Genomic DNA, 13,210 nt, shown 5'->3' with positions numbered 1-13,210 from the left:
ATGTTGGGCAGCTGGGGAACTCCCGTCTGACGCTCCCACTTTCTCAGTGACCATGAGGCGTGAGAACTTGAGAAGAATAAAGAAAGAGTGAAGTAGTTACTAAAGAAACTGGCGAAAGCCATATTCAAACTAAGAAAGAAAAAAAAAAACAAGAAGAAACTGGATTACCAGACAGTATTGAGAGCATTCTTGAGATTCGTGATCTAAGAAAGACCCTGACTCAGAGAACCCCAGCGAGGACAGTGGTTTGAGTACACTAGGGGCAGAGCAAGGCCACTTAGAGGCAAAGCTCTCAGGCAATCCAAGGAACATATCTGTGTCATTTTTGCCTCAGGCCCCAGTGACTACTTTCACTATAGTGCAGAACGGAAAACCAGAGGAAGCAGATTTGAAGCTTGGCACGTAGTCGGCACGTTAAATAAATACTTCCAACATTGTGTCGTCCACAGTCACAAAACATCGGTGTGGCACTTCCAGCACCAAGGACTTCTTTTGTCCACCGGTTTTCTGAGAGCATTGTCTGTGACTTGCCTCTCAGCACTGCGCCGGCCTGGGTGACTTCAAACTACACTCTGCAAGGGACCTGTACATTCTGCTTTTTCTGAACCTGGGACACTGGAAAGGCTCTAAGAAAACTGGAAGTGAACTCATAGCCCCTCTTCTGCAGATGAGGAAACCGAGACACTCAGAGGTTAAATGAAACACTACGACCGACCACGCGGGGCAGAGGGGCACCCTGTTTGTTCCTTCCGCCCGCTGCTCTTCCACTGTACGTCACTGCCTTCTGAAGCCAGAAACTCTACCTGCAGACTTTTCTCCCTAAGCTGCTGTGGACATTTTCATAAAAGGTGTTTGAAAATTCTATGTTGTCTCCTAGTTGGTTTACTTGGGTTTCTGTAATCGATTTTACCATACTCATTTATCTTCCTTTTGGTTTTTTCCCATTAGGCAATAACTACTTGCCTAGTGGATTATTTCTTGCTTTCTGATCTGGCTGGGGCTACTCCAGAGCAGCAGGTTTTATGTAGCCATGTTTCTGAGCAAAGTTCCCAGGAATGCATTTTAATAAGTTTATTTTCTATTCGTCACATCTTCATAAGCCATTCAACTAGAAAAGCAAATGAAGAAGATGTAAAAAAAAAAAAAAAAAAAGGCTGAATGCCTCAAAACCCAAATCAGTCTCACATAAGTCTGCATCATTGCAGAAGCACCGTGGGATGCCTGCCAACAGCTCAGAGGTGTTGCATTTATTGAGACAATTCAAAGCACAAATCTGATCTGAGGGTATTCATATTGGGAAGGTTCTCAATTTGAAAAATTGTGGAACTTTCCTAGGTTTCCCCTTTAGCCTTCAAATATTTTAGTGAATTTTTAATCAAAGCAAACAGCATTGTCACAAATACGTTTGCTTCCTGTGCAACTTGAACAAGTCCTATGGAAGCTGCTATTAAAATAGGAGCTTCTACAGTCTATATTAGGATTTTCATTTTCTCTCAACCCACTTCACTTCCCTTACTGATTTCCTAGCTAATCTTATCACCACCCTCTTTTGTCCCCCTAAAAAATCTCTTCCCTGTTCCTGAATAATCCAGACACAGGCCTGGGGTTTGGCGAGAGAGGGTAACAATTCTGGCGCATTATTGGAATAGGACAAAATCAGAGCCCCACGGGAGGGAAGAGAAGAGGGAGGGGAACAACATGGGATTCTGGGGCTTTTCCTTTGGACAGGATCAGATGAGTGTTTTTGTTTTTGTTTTCAATTCTCACAAGTCTTTTTGGTTCTGTCCAATTCAATAAACTGAGAACATTCTGATATGAACTAGATACACGGCACTGAGAAGAGAACCAACTCATGCTGCTTGGGATGTACCCAGAGAGGGTGTCCCCAAGCCCACGTTCACCTTTCAGCACTTTGAGGATGTTCTTGCCAGGTCTACGCTGAGCCCAGCATTGTTTAACATTTTAATTAATGAATTGGCATTCAAAGTAACCTTGGTGAATTAAAGCCATGAATACAAACAGACTGATTCATAGGATAGCTGTTACCTTTGGGGGGCACATGAGAGATTTCTGGCATGCTGGAAATGTTCTGTACCTTGACCTGGGAGTTTTTTTTTAATGAATCTAATCACTGTTGAAATATTTATTAGGTTGTATACTTTAAGATACGTTCATTTTACTGTGCACGCTTAAATTTAAAAGTTTACGCACACATACAAGGTAAATGGCAGACTTGGAGTGATAACTGTCTCAGCAGAAAGAAGAAAGTTATAAAGTGGTTTGAGGAGAATACTAATGAGAAGTTCATTTTCCCGCCCAGTCTCCCAGAGGCAGTAAGTACCACAGAGAAGGGGGTACAACAAGGCGTTAAGATGGGGGAGGGGGTTGAATGTCTCACATGAAATTGTTGGGCCACCCAAAGCCCCCTTCATGCCCCCCAATACATACCCCAGGCCTCCGGCAGGAAACTATCAGGTTATTTTCTAGAGAAAGCAAATGAGGCACTCAGAGGTTCAGGATTTGAAGATACTACGCCCAGCAAAGAAAGTTATCTTTGGGTGTGAAGGGTGGGGTGAAGCATGAGTTTATGTCTTTTCATCATAAATTCATCTGTAAAAACTTTAATTTGTTATAATTTAAATGTGTTGCTTTGATATTTTTGAAAATTTAAGTAAGCATAATACCAGGATGCCTAAAACATAAAGAAATTAATGGGAGCCATTAGGAGATCTTACCCTCATGTTCACCAGAGTACAGTGTTTGGCTCTGGGCTTTGCAGCTTAAAAAGATACAGGACCAGAGAAAAACTGTGAACGTGATCAAATATAATTGATTACAGTGGAAAGTGGAACCTACTTCCCTGGAGGTGGTTATAATGGAATGCCTGGGTTGTCTTTAAAAGCAGTCTGCTTCATAGGGGAAATTTCCCAATGGAGATTCTACACTGTTAAGCTTGATGTGGATTACCATATGGGTTACATTGACAATCTGGGGCTTTTTCATTCCAAAAGCATGCATATTTCCTGTTTACTTGAACTCCAAATTTGTCTTTAGAGAGTCCCCTAAAATTCCAAGGGGGCAGGACCAGGGCCTCCTTGTTCAGTGTTGTTTGGTTCCTAAAAGTGTCAGGAGTACAGTTGGCCTACAATAAATGTTTGTGAATTTGAAAAAATGAAGGAAGGCCGAAGCCGGAGGATCACTTGAGGTCAGGGGTACAAGACCAGACTGAGTAAAAGCAAGACCCTGTCTCTAGTAAAATAGAAAAAAATTAGCCAGGCGTGGTGATGCATGCCTCAAGTCCCAGCGACTTGGGAGGCTGGGGCAGGAGAATCGGTTGAGTCCAGGAGTTTGAGGTTACAGTGAGCTAGGCTGATGCCACGGCACTCTAGCTTGAGCAACAGAGCAAGACTCTGTCTCAAAAAAAAAAAAAAAGTTAAGGAGCCTGGGGTGTGCATGTAAATGTGAAACAACCGGGGTTGTTGGGAGGTGAGAGGGAAAGTGCTTGCAAATTTCTGTGCTATAAATACGCCCACCATGGCTGATGTCACGCAGCAGCAGCATGCACACGGAGCTGGGAAGAAACACCACAGACCCTTGCGGGGCTGTGCAAGCAGCTCCGGCACACCGCTGATTCCGGCCAATGCAGCAGACATGCAATGACCAGCAATACTATATTAATTCACAGAAAACAGGGAGACTTTTGGGGCCTCCCTCTCTTGGGGCCCCAGAACCTCGTCCACGAATGTATAATAAAGCCACGTTGTTTGCCCCCCCCCAAAAAAGAAAACTATGTGAAATAATGTATCCCATAAGTCCAGCAATAAGAACTTCGCTATCACTTGGAAATGACCAACATTCAATACCAACAACTTTTACCACGTGTACTTTTAAATGTATTTCTACTTAAAAAGGATATCAGGGCAAAGTGGATGTCTTAGTTTCAAAAATAATATATGAGTAATTATCTTTCCTGTTTTCCACTCTATGGGCTGTGCTCCAAATGTTTCATTTGGAAGCTAATATAATCTTCCATTTCAATGTAATGTCAAGGGTGATTAGGTTGCAGGACTACCCACAAAAGCCCATATATCTCACAATGCACCTGAAGTCCAATATCAATACAGTAATATTTTGGGAAATGCATTCTCAGGATAGACAGGATTGTATGCCACCTGGCCATCATCCCAGCCATGAGAAAGTACACACTTCCATCTGATCATCTGCCATCTGCCAGGAGAGTAAAGACTTCCAGCCCACACCTGGGACAGACACCCAGCTCTAAGCTATACCTGCACTGCTGTGCCTTCAAGAAATGGTACATGGGCCAGGAGCTGTGGCTCACGCCTGTAATCCTAGCACTCTGGAAGGCCAAGGTGGATGGATCATTTGAGCGCAGGAGTTTGAGACCAGCCTGAGCAAGAGCGAGACCCCGTAACTACTAAAAATAGAAAGAAATTAGCTGAACAACTAAAAATATATAGAAAAAATTAGCTGGGCATGGTGGCGCATGACTGTAGTCTCGGCTACTTAGGAGACTGAGGCAGAAGGATTGCTGGAGCCCAGGAGTTTGAGGTTGCTGTGAGCTAGGCTGACGCCAGGGCACTCACTCTAGCCTGGGCAACAGGGTGAGACTCTGTCTCAAAAGAAAAAAAAAAAAGAAAGAAAGAAATGGGGCATGGATTCACTTGGTGGTGGCAGCAGTTCTGCTGGTGGTGATGGTAGTATAGTAGTTACTAATAACATTATTGATCATGTATTTCACGTCTTTTCTAATTTAATCCTCATACTAACTCTATGCAGAATGTAAGATTATTACCTCCATTTTACAGGTGAGAAAATCAAAGTTTAGAGAGATCAAGTAATTTGCTCAAGATCACACAGCTAGTGAGTGGGGAAGCCTCTTGGGAAAGGGTCCTTGACTCCTTCTTGTAAACTGTGTAAATAGGAGATCATTCAAGGTCATCCTTCATACAAATAATTTGAAAGCTCAAGGGGTGTGGTGTTCATAAATTTTGTTCTGGGCTTCGGTTTGGTGGACCTAATCAAAGCTTAAACCACTTAGTGCGATGGGAGCTAAATTTTGGTTCAGCCAAAATTTGCTCTGAAATTCAGAAGTAGCCTGAAAAATGAAACAGAAGGGACCAGGCGCGGTGGCTCACGCCTGTAATCCTAGCACTCTGGGAGGCCGAGGTGGGTGGATTGCTCAAGGTCAGGAGTTTGAAACCAGCCTGAGCGAGAGCAAGACCCCGCCTCTACTAAAAATAGAAAGAAACAAATTTGACCAACTAAAAAAATACATACACAAAAAATTAGCCTGGCATGGTGGCGCATGCCTGTAGTCCCAGCTACTCGGGAGGCTGAGGGAGGAGGATTGCTTGAGCCCAGGAGTTTGAGGTTGCTGTGAGCTAGGCTGATGCCACGGCACTCACTCTAGCCTGGACAACAAAGTGAGACTCTGTCTCAAAAAAAGAGAAAAGAAACAGAAGGAAAAAGAAAGAGCATGTACAAACTGGTGAAACCCACATGAGGTCTCTTGGTGAGTTAACAGCACTCTACCAGTATTAATTTCCTGATTCTGCAGTTATGAGATAGTAGCGCTGGGAAAAGCTGGAGGAAGGGTACATGAAACTCTCTGAACTATTTTACAACTTCTTGTGAGACTTAAACTAGTTCAGAATTTTTTTAAAATAGTTTTTAATGAAGACTGTAAGGGGGTACCAGAGACCATCATCCTGACCTCATCTTGCCATTCTTTGCACCATGGCTACTCCCTTGATATTTCCTACACTTTCATGTTTTGTAAAATGGATTTCAATTAGTGTTTTTACATGTTTTCAGCATTTTCACTTTTTTAGGCCAATGAAGAATAAGGAAAAGCTGGGCACACCTTCTGAGTAGATCTGGTACTATCTCAGACATTGTATGTTGCCATTTTGCAAAGACTGAGGTGTCACTTTTGAGATTTTTTTTTTGAGACAGAGTCTCACTTTGTTGCCCAGGGTAGAGTGAGTGCCGTGGCGTCAGCCTGGCTCACAGCAACCTCAAACTCCTGGGCTCAAGTGATCCTCCTGCCTCAGCCTCCCGAGTAGCTGGGACTACGGGCATGCGCCACCATGCCCGGCTAATTTTTTCTATATATATGTTAGTTGGTCAATTAATTTCTTTCTATTTATAGTAGAGATGGGGTCTCGCTCTTGCTCAGGCTGGTTTTGAACTCCTGACCTCGAGCAATCTGCCCGCCTCGGCCTCCCAGAGTGCTAGGATTACAGGCATGAGCCACCGAGCCAGGCCCACTTTTGAGACTTGAGTTCCACAGTGCACTATGTACCTGTTAAATCACAGTTGCAAAGCTAAAAACCAGCCCCTGAGCCCTACCTAACACAATAGTGTTGTCACTATTAGTCTGTGTTCTGTTTTAAAAAAAAAAAAAAAAAAAGCAACTCATCAATAAAACAATTTGTTGAAAATAAAATTATCAAGCTCCCGACTTATATCTCCCTTATGATTTGCATAAGAACATTAAGTACATAATAAATAACATTTTTTCTCCTACATTGCCACATAGAACCAAGAGTCTACAGTTTTTAATAGAGACAACACAAAATCTGAAATGTTACCCCTAAAAACAATCTTTCAATAGGAAACCAAGCAGGACAGCCTACAGACAGAGGTACAGAGATTGTATTGAGTCACTGAGTTTTCCCTTCTTCTCATTTTAACAAGACTATTAAGATAATAATAGCAAACACTTAGTACATGCCTGGCACCATTTTAAGAGCTTTACATATATTAGTTCATTCAGTCCTCAAGACAACCCTGCAAGGTAGATATATTATCCCATTATATCCATGAGGAAACTGAGCCAGGAAATTTAGCCATTTTGCCCCACAGGACACAGTTATTAATGGTCAGTGGTAAGACTAGGATTTGAAATGAGGCAGTCTGATTCTGAAGGTCACCACAGTACACTGCCTCACTATATATTTTCACAGAAAAATTTCCCTTTATATATTTTTCTCTTCCTTTTTCATAGCAACCAAAATTCCTAGCTGTATGACCTGTCCCTGGTTGAAACAGAAAATGAAGAGAGGAAACCAGCTCCTAGTCTGCTCTGGCCACTCATGTCACCTCACTTTCCCTTTTATACAATCCCCTCATCTACCCCAACACACACACACACACACACACACACACACACACACGCACGCACGCACGCACACAGACACACTAACCCTGAGCTGTAATTCCAAGGATAACAGGCAGGTTGACCAATCTACCTGATGCCAAAGCCCAAGCTCTTTATGCTGGTGGTCCACAAATAGGGTGACCCAGTGGTCCAGTTTGCTTGAGATTTTTCCAGTTTTGTCACTGAGAGTTTCATGGCACTGGAAACGCCTCAGTCCTGGACAAACCAGGACAGTTGGTCCTTCTGGGCTCTAGAACCCTGCCGTGAGCTGTTAATAAATTGTGATGCCGGCTGGGCATGATGGTTCATGCCTGTAATCCTGGCACTCTGAGAGCCCGAGGTGGGAGGATGGCTCAAAGTCAGGAGTTCCAGACCAGCCTGAGCAAGAACAAGACCCCCGTCTCTACTAAAAATAGAAGAAAAAAAAATTAGCTGGCCAACTAAAAATTGAAACAAAAAATTAGCTTGGCATGGTGGCTCATGCCTGTAGTTCAAGCTACTCGGGAGGGTGAGGCAGAAGGATCGTTTGAGCCCAGGAGTTTGAGGTTGCTGTGAGCTAGGCTGACACCACAGCACTCACTCCAGCTTGGCCAACAAAGTGAGACTCTGTCTCAAATAAATAAATAAATTGTGATGCCTGAGACACAAACCCCTCCACAGTCCCACCTCCAGAGGAATTTTATCAGTCTCTCTGAGGGGAAAAAGGAGCAGACACTGCATTTTCTTTCTTTTTTTTATTTTTTAGGCTAGTTGAGAGAAGCAGGGGTATGGATACGTTGCATTTTCAAAAGGCTCCCAGGAGGCTGCAGTGTATGTCCTGAGTTGAAGATGATGCTAAGACTAAAGCAGGCGTGAGCTGGGTACTCCCAGGCCCTTGTGGGCTCATGATCAGCACTTGCTAGCCCTTCACCTCAACTCACACCCCTTGCGATACTGCAGGGTCTCAGTCCCAGCTCTTAGAGTCACCTGGGAAGCTTTGAATACCTACCATTGGGGAATGTAAAACTATATAGCCACTTTGGAACAGTCTGGCAATTTCTTAACAAGTTAAACATTCATCTACCATCCAGCCATCCCACTCCTAGGTATTTATCCAAGAGAAATTAAATCATATACCCACGTGAAGATCTGCACATGAATATGCACAGCAGCTTCATTTGCAACAGCCCCACGCTGAAAACAACCCAAATGTCCATCAACGGATGAATGGGGAGACAAAGTGTGGTATGTCCATAAAATGGAACCCTACTCAGCAATAAAAATGAATAAAATATTGATACACGTAACAACATGGAAATAATTATGTTGAATGAAAGAAGCCAGACCAAAAAAAGAGTATATACTATGTGGCTCTATTTGTATAAATTTCTAGAAAATGCAAACTAGCCTATAGTTGCAGATAGTAGGTCAGCAGTTGCCTGGGGATGGGATGAGATGGGTTAGTGATGAGAATATTTATTATCTTGCTCTGGTGATGATTTCATAGCTATGTCATACATCAAAACTCATTAAACTTTAAAAATAGATAGTTTATTAAATATTAATTACACCTCAATAAATCTATTAAAATAACAAGACAAAACTACCAGTGTCCAGGCCCCATCCCCAGAGATTCCATTCCATGGCCTGCCATGGCACTAGTACTTTTCAGAGGCCCCAGGTGGTTCTGACGTACGGCCCTGACAGAACCACAGTACGGGTGCCTTCCACGTGGAGTCACTCCCACAAACCGCTGGAAGGATTAGTCACAATGTTAAGAGTTATGAGGAGGTAAAGGACCAGGGCTCGAAGAAGGAGAAGCGTGATGAGGAGGTTGAAGATGATGATTAATTAAGTCCAGTTTGGCTCATGAAAAGATGGCACCGACAGAGAATAGCTAACTCCACTAGGTGGCATCTGGACACTTCTCTTTAGCATGATTTCCAGGGGAATGGGAGATTCAGGGCTGTCCGGGCAATACTGGGAGAGAGGGAGCAGGTGACGGTGTTACTTTGGTGGAGAAAGGCCTTGGGACGGAGAACAACCAGCAACTTGGGAAATGTAAGCAGGGCCCAATGTGCTCTCCTCAGCCTGATGACACAGAGGAAATGAGATTATTGCAATTTCAGTGTCATTCGAGGTTCTAGAGTACAAAGAGCTGAGCTATTTATTCAGGGACTAAGTAACACCAGAAGAGCAAATAAATGATGTTATCAAGGAGAAGATCAAATGCCTTGTGCTTTCAGCACAGAGCAGAAACCTGTGTCGACAGGACCAGCACTCAGTCTGCCCTCCCTCATTAAGGAATGTTCCCTACATTTTCTACTTTGCTTTTCCCAGGCCACACTGGCCTTGGCCAGTGAGTCAGAGGACACTATGACAACAGACTGTAAAGCAACCTCTCCTCCCTGTGGTTCTCTGCTTTTCACAGCCATTTTCCTCTCTGCAGTCTCCCTGTCCCTTCTCAGCCCCATTGCCATTGCCTGGCTTTTGCTGTGCTGACCCTTAAGGAGAGCGAGAAGCACTTTCCCAAGTGATCTGAAGAGTCCACGACTTGGAGGAAGGGAATATAATTTAGACCTTCCTGTCTGTGCATCACTGTCCCTTCTACCAAGGAACATAAAGCAAGTCCCCAAAGGAGTGGCTCAGAAAACACTGAAGAGTAACAACCACATCAGTTTTCAAACTCTCCCCAGAACCCATCAGGAACCAGGAGTCGGAGTGGTCCACAGGCATCAGTTTTGTCAGCTTGATTATGTGCCTGGGTCAGGGCTCCCCAGTCTCCAGTTAACTCTGTCACCAGGATCACACAGACAGACAGCCATGCCTTTGTGAGAAATGAACAAATAAAGAAGCTGAGATAATGTGATTTTGTCATTCTGTGTGAATTCCATGTAGTGCTCTCCTTCATCTGTTCTATACATGCTTGCAGGGAGGGGAAGGCCACATGCGATTTCTTTAAAGGGTTCTGCTGGTAAAAAGTTTGCAAAGCACTCTCCAATATCCTCCTGAAAGACCCTCCTTATAAACCGCAGCCAGTGTTGCAGATTTGGGCACACAGTCTTCAAGTCTTTTCAGAGAGAGTTCCTTCCCTCCTCAGAATATCTCCTCCAGACTTGGGACAAGTGTTATCCTTCATCTTTGCTCAAGGTTGTGCCAAGGACCCAATCTTAGCTATAAAGTCCCCTTCTCTAGTTCTCTCAGCTGTTGGGGGCACTCATACAAATAGGACTTTTCTGGTCTCCCAGATATCTCAGAATTCTCAAGGTAGGTCTCAGAGATATGGTCCCCTCATGTCCCCTGCATAGTGGCTACTTTCTGTTTCAGACTTAGTTCACTTTCCTAGCATTGAGTTTTTTGAGTTCTTTGAGTTTTTTGTCATTTGAGTCATTTGAGTTTTTTGTCTTCTCTGTCTACACTCTATTTTTCAATTGCTGAAAAATTATTTTTATTAAGTGCTGAGCAGATCATTTTTTTTTTTTTTTTTTTTTGGAGACAGTATCTGGCTTTGTCGTCTGGGCTAGAGTGCCATGGCATCATAGCTCACAGCAACCTCAAACTCCTGGGCTCAAGTAATCCCTCTGCCTTAGCCTCCCCAGTAGTTGGGACTACAAGCACATGCCACCACGCCTGGCTAACTTTTTGTTTCTATTTTGTTTCTATTTTTAGTTGCTTGGCTAATTTTTTTTTCTATTTTTAGTAGGGATGGGGTCTAGCTCTTGCTCAGGCTGGTCTCAAACTCCTAAGCTCAACTGAGGCTGCCTCAAGTGAGGCTGCCTCAGCCTCCCAGGGTGCTAGGATGACAGATGTGAGTCACCACAATGGGCCCCAGATCAAATTATTTTATAAAAAGCATACAAGGTATAAAGAATCACAGCCAGATTAGCACCTGTGTACCCACCACTCAGGTAAAAAAAAAAAATCACTTTACTATGACTCCTGCAGTCCCCAGGGTATTCCTCTCTAAACCCCTTCCTTTTCTCCCCACCCCTAAGGCAAACACTATGCTGAATTTTGTGTTTATCATTCCCTTGTGTTTCTTCATAGATGTCTCCATATGTTTGAATCTGTGAACAATATATTGCTTAGTTTGATATGTTTTTAAACTTTATATCAATTGATTCATACAGTATATATTCTTTCCAGACAATATTGTTTTTGAGATTCACCTATATTCCCTCCGACCCCCCAGAACCCCCTACTCCACACTCACATGTGACTGTAAAGTGCACAAGGGGCGGAGCTAAAGGGCTGGGACGCCACCTGGTCCTCGAGCAACAGTTCAAAGCCCAGCTCTGGAGGCCTCTGGCAGCAGGGAAAGCCAACCCAGGGATTATTTGGAAAAACATGGGTTGGGAAGTTGCTGAGCTATGTTACCAGTACCCTTCTCTTTTTCCAGCTGAGTAAGGGTCTTGCCTCCCACTTAGCAAGTAGCTACATTTCATTGTTGCAACACTTTATAGTATACATGCGTAATATACCACAGTAGTGGAACCCTGAAAGTCTCCTTATGTTGTCCAGGCTGGTCTTGAACCCCCGGCCTCAAGAAATTCTCCTGCCTCCAGCCGCACAAAGTGCTGAGATTACAGGTGTGAGCCATAGCACCTGGTCACCACAGTTTTATTTAATCCATTCTATTCTTGAGGACATTTGGGATGTTGTCAATTATGAATGGTGCTGCTGTGAACATTCCTGTACATGTCTTCTGGTGTATATTTACAAGAGTTGCTCTAGGAGCAGAATTTCTGGATCAGAATGTAGAAACGTGTTTAAATTACCAAAATAATCCCAAACCATTTTTCAAATTGGATGGTCCAGTTTACACTCTCCTGATCACTGACTGTCTCACTGCAGTACATCTTTGCCAGCACTTGATATTGTCCAACTTCCTAATTTTTATGTCTCCTAGATGTAAAATGGTTATTTTCTTGTAGTTTTTATTTATTTATTTATTTTGGAGACAGAGTCTCGCTTTGTTGCCCGGGCTAGAGTGAGTGCTGTGGCATCAGCCTAGCTCACAGCAACCTCAAACTCCTGGGCTCAAGCAATCCTTCTGCCTCAGCCTCCCAATTAGCTGGGACTGCAGGCGTGTGCCACCATGACCAGCTAATTTTTTCTATATACATTAGTTGGCCAATTAATTTTTTTCTATTTATAGTAGAGATGGGGTCTTGATCTTGCTCAGGCTGGTTTTGAACTCCTGACCTCAAGCAATCTGCCCGCCTTGGCCTCCCAGAGTGCTAGGATTACAGGCATGAGGCACCGCGCCCGGCCTTCTTGTAGTTTTAATTTGTCTGCAAGATTGCCAAAGAGGTTGATAATATCTTAGTATGTTTATTGGCCATTTGTCTTTCCTCTTCTTGAAGTGCCTGTTCTGGGCTAACTCTTTGGTGAAGAAAGAGGGCACAGGTTTCAGAGCCTGGCCCCCGAGGACAGAAGTCCCAGCCAACAGTTAGATTTTCAGTGCTCCGGTGATTGAGGAGGAGGCCCTTCTAGCCACCTGCACCCCACCTTAGCGACCCTCCATCAAAACCACTGTGGGATGGTCTCTGTCTCCTAAGACCAGCTCCAGGCATCTAATTAGGCAGCAAGCAGAGATGTGGAGGCTCGGGATGCAGGACTGCTTTGCTCACAACCCAGTCAAGCCAACAGGCTGAGGCCTTCCTGCCCCGCTGCCAGCGCCACGCCTGCAGGCTGGTCACACCAAGATGCTCCTTGGGACTCTCCGCAGGACACCCTCAGAATTGCACATGTTCCTTCTGTTATTAGTTCATCCTGTTACTAGCACTTCAAGCCTTATCATTGGATCCACAAGTACTGAGCGAGGTGCCAGAGACAGAAATGGGAAAAGGCAATCAGACCCAGTCATCAGCCCGGACGGGGCGCAGTGGCAGCGGCCCCCAAGGGGCTCTGCGGACACTTCGCCTGCCCGGCTTGGCCCGGCCACACACACCCCAGGCTTCCCCTCCGCGAGGAGGAGCCGCAGAGCTGCGCGCCCAGGTCGCCGCCGCGGAGAGGCAGCCACGTCACGTGACCGCGCCGCGC

This window comes from Microcebus murinus, chromosome 9 (assembly GCF_040939455.1).
Source record: "Microcebus murinus isolate Inina chromosome 9, M.murinus_Inina_mat1.0, whole genome shotgun sequence".
In the NCBI taxonomy this organism is placed as follows: Eukaryota; Metazoa; Chordata; class Mammalia; order Primates; family Cheirogaleidae; genus Microcebus; species Microcebus murinus.
The sequence above is the reverse complement of the archived record's forward strand: the minus strand, read 5'-3'. Positions refer to the sequence as shown.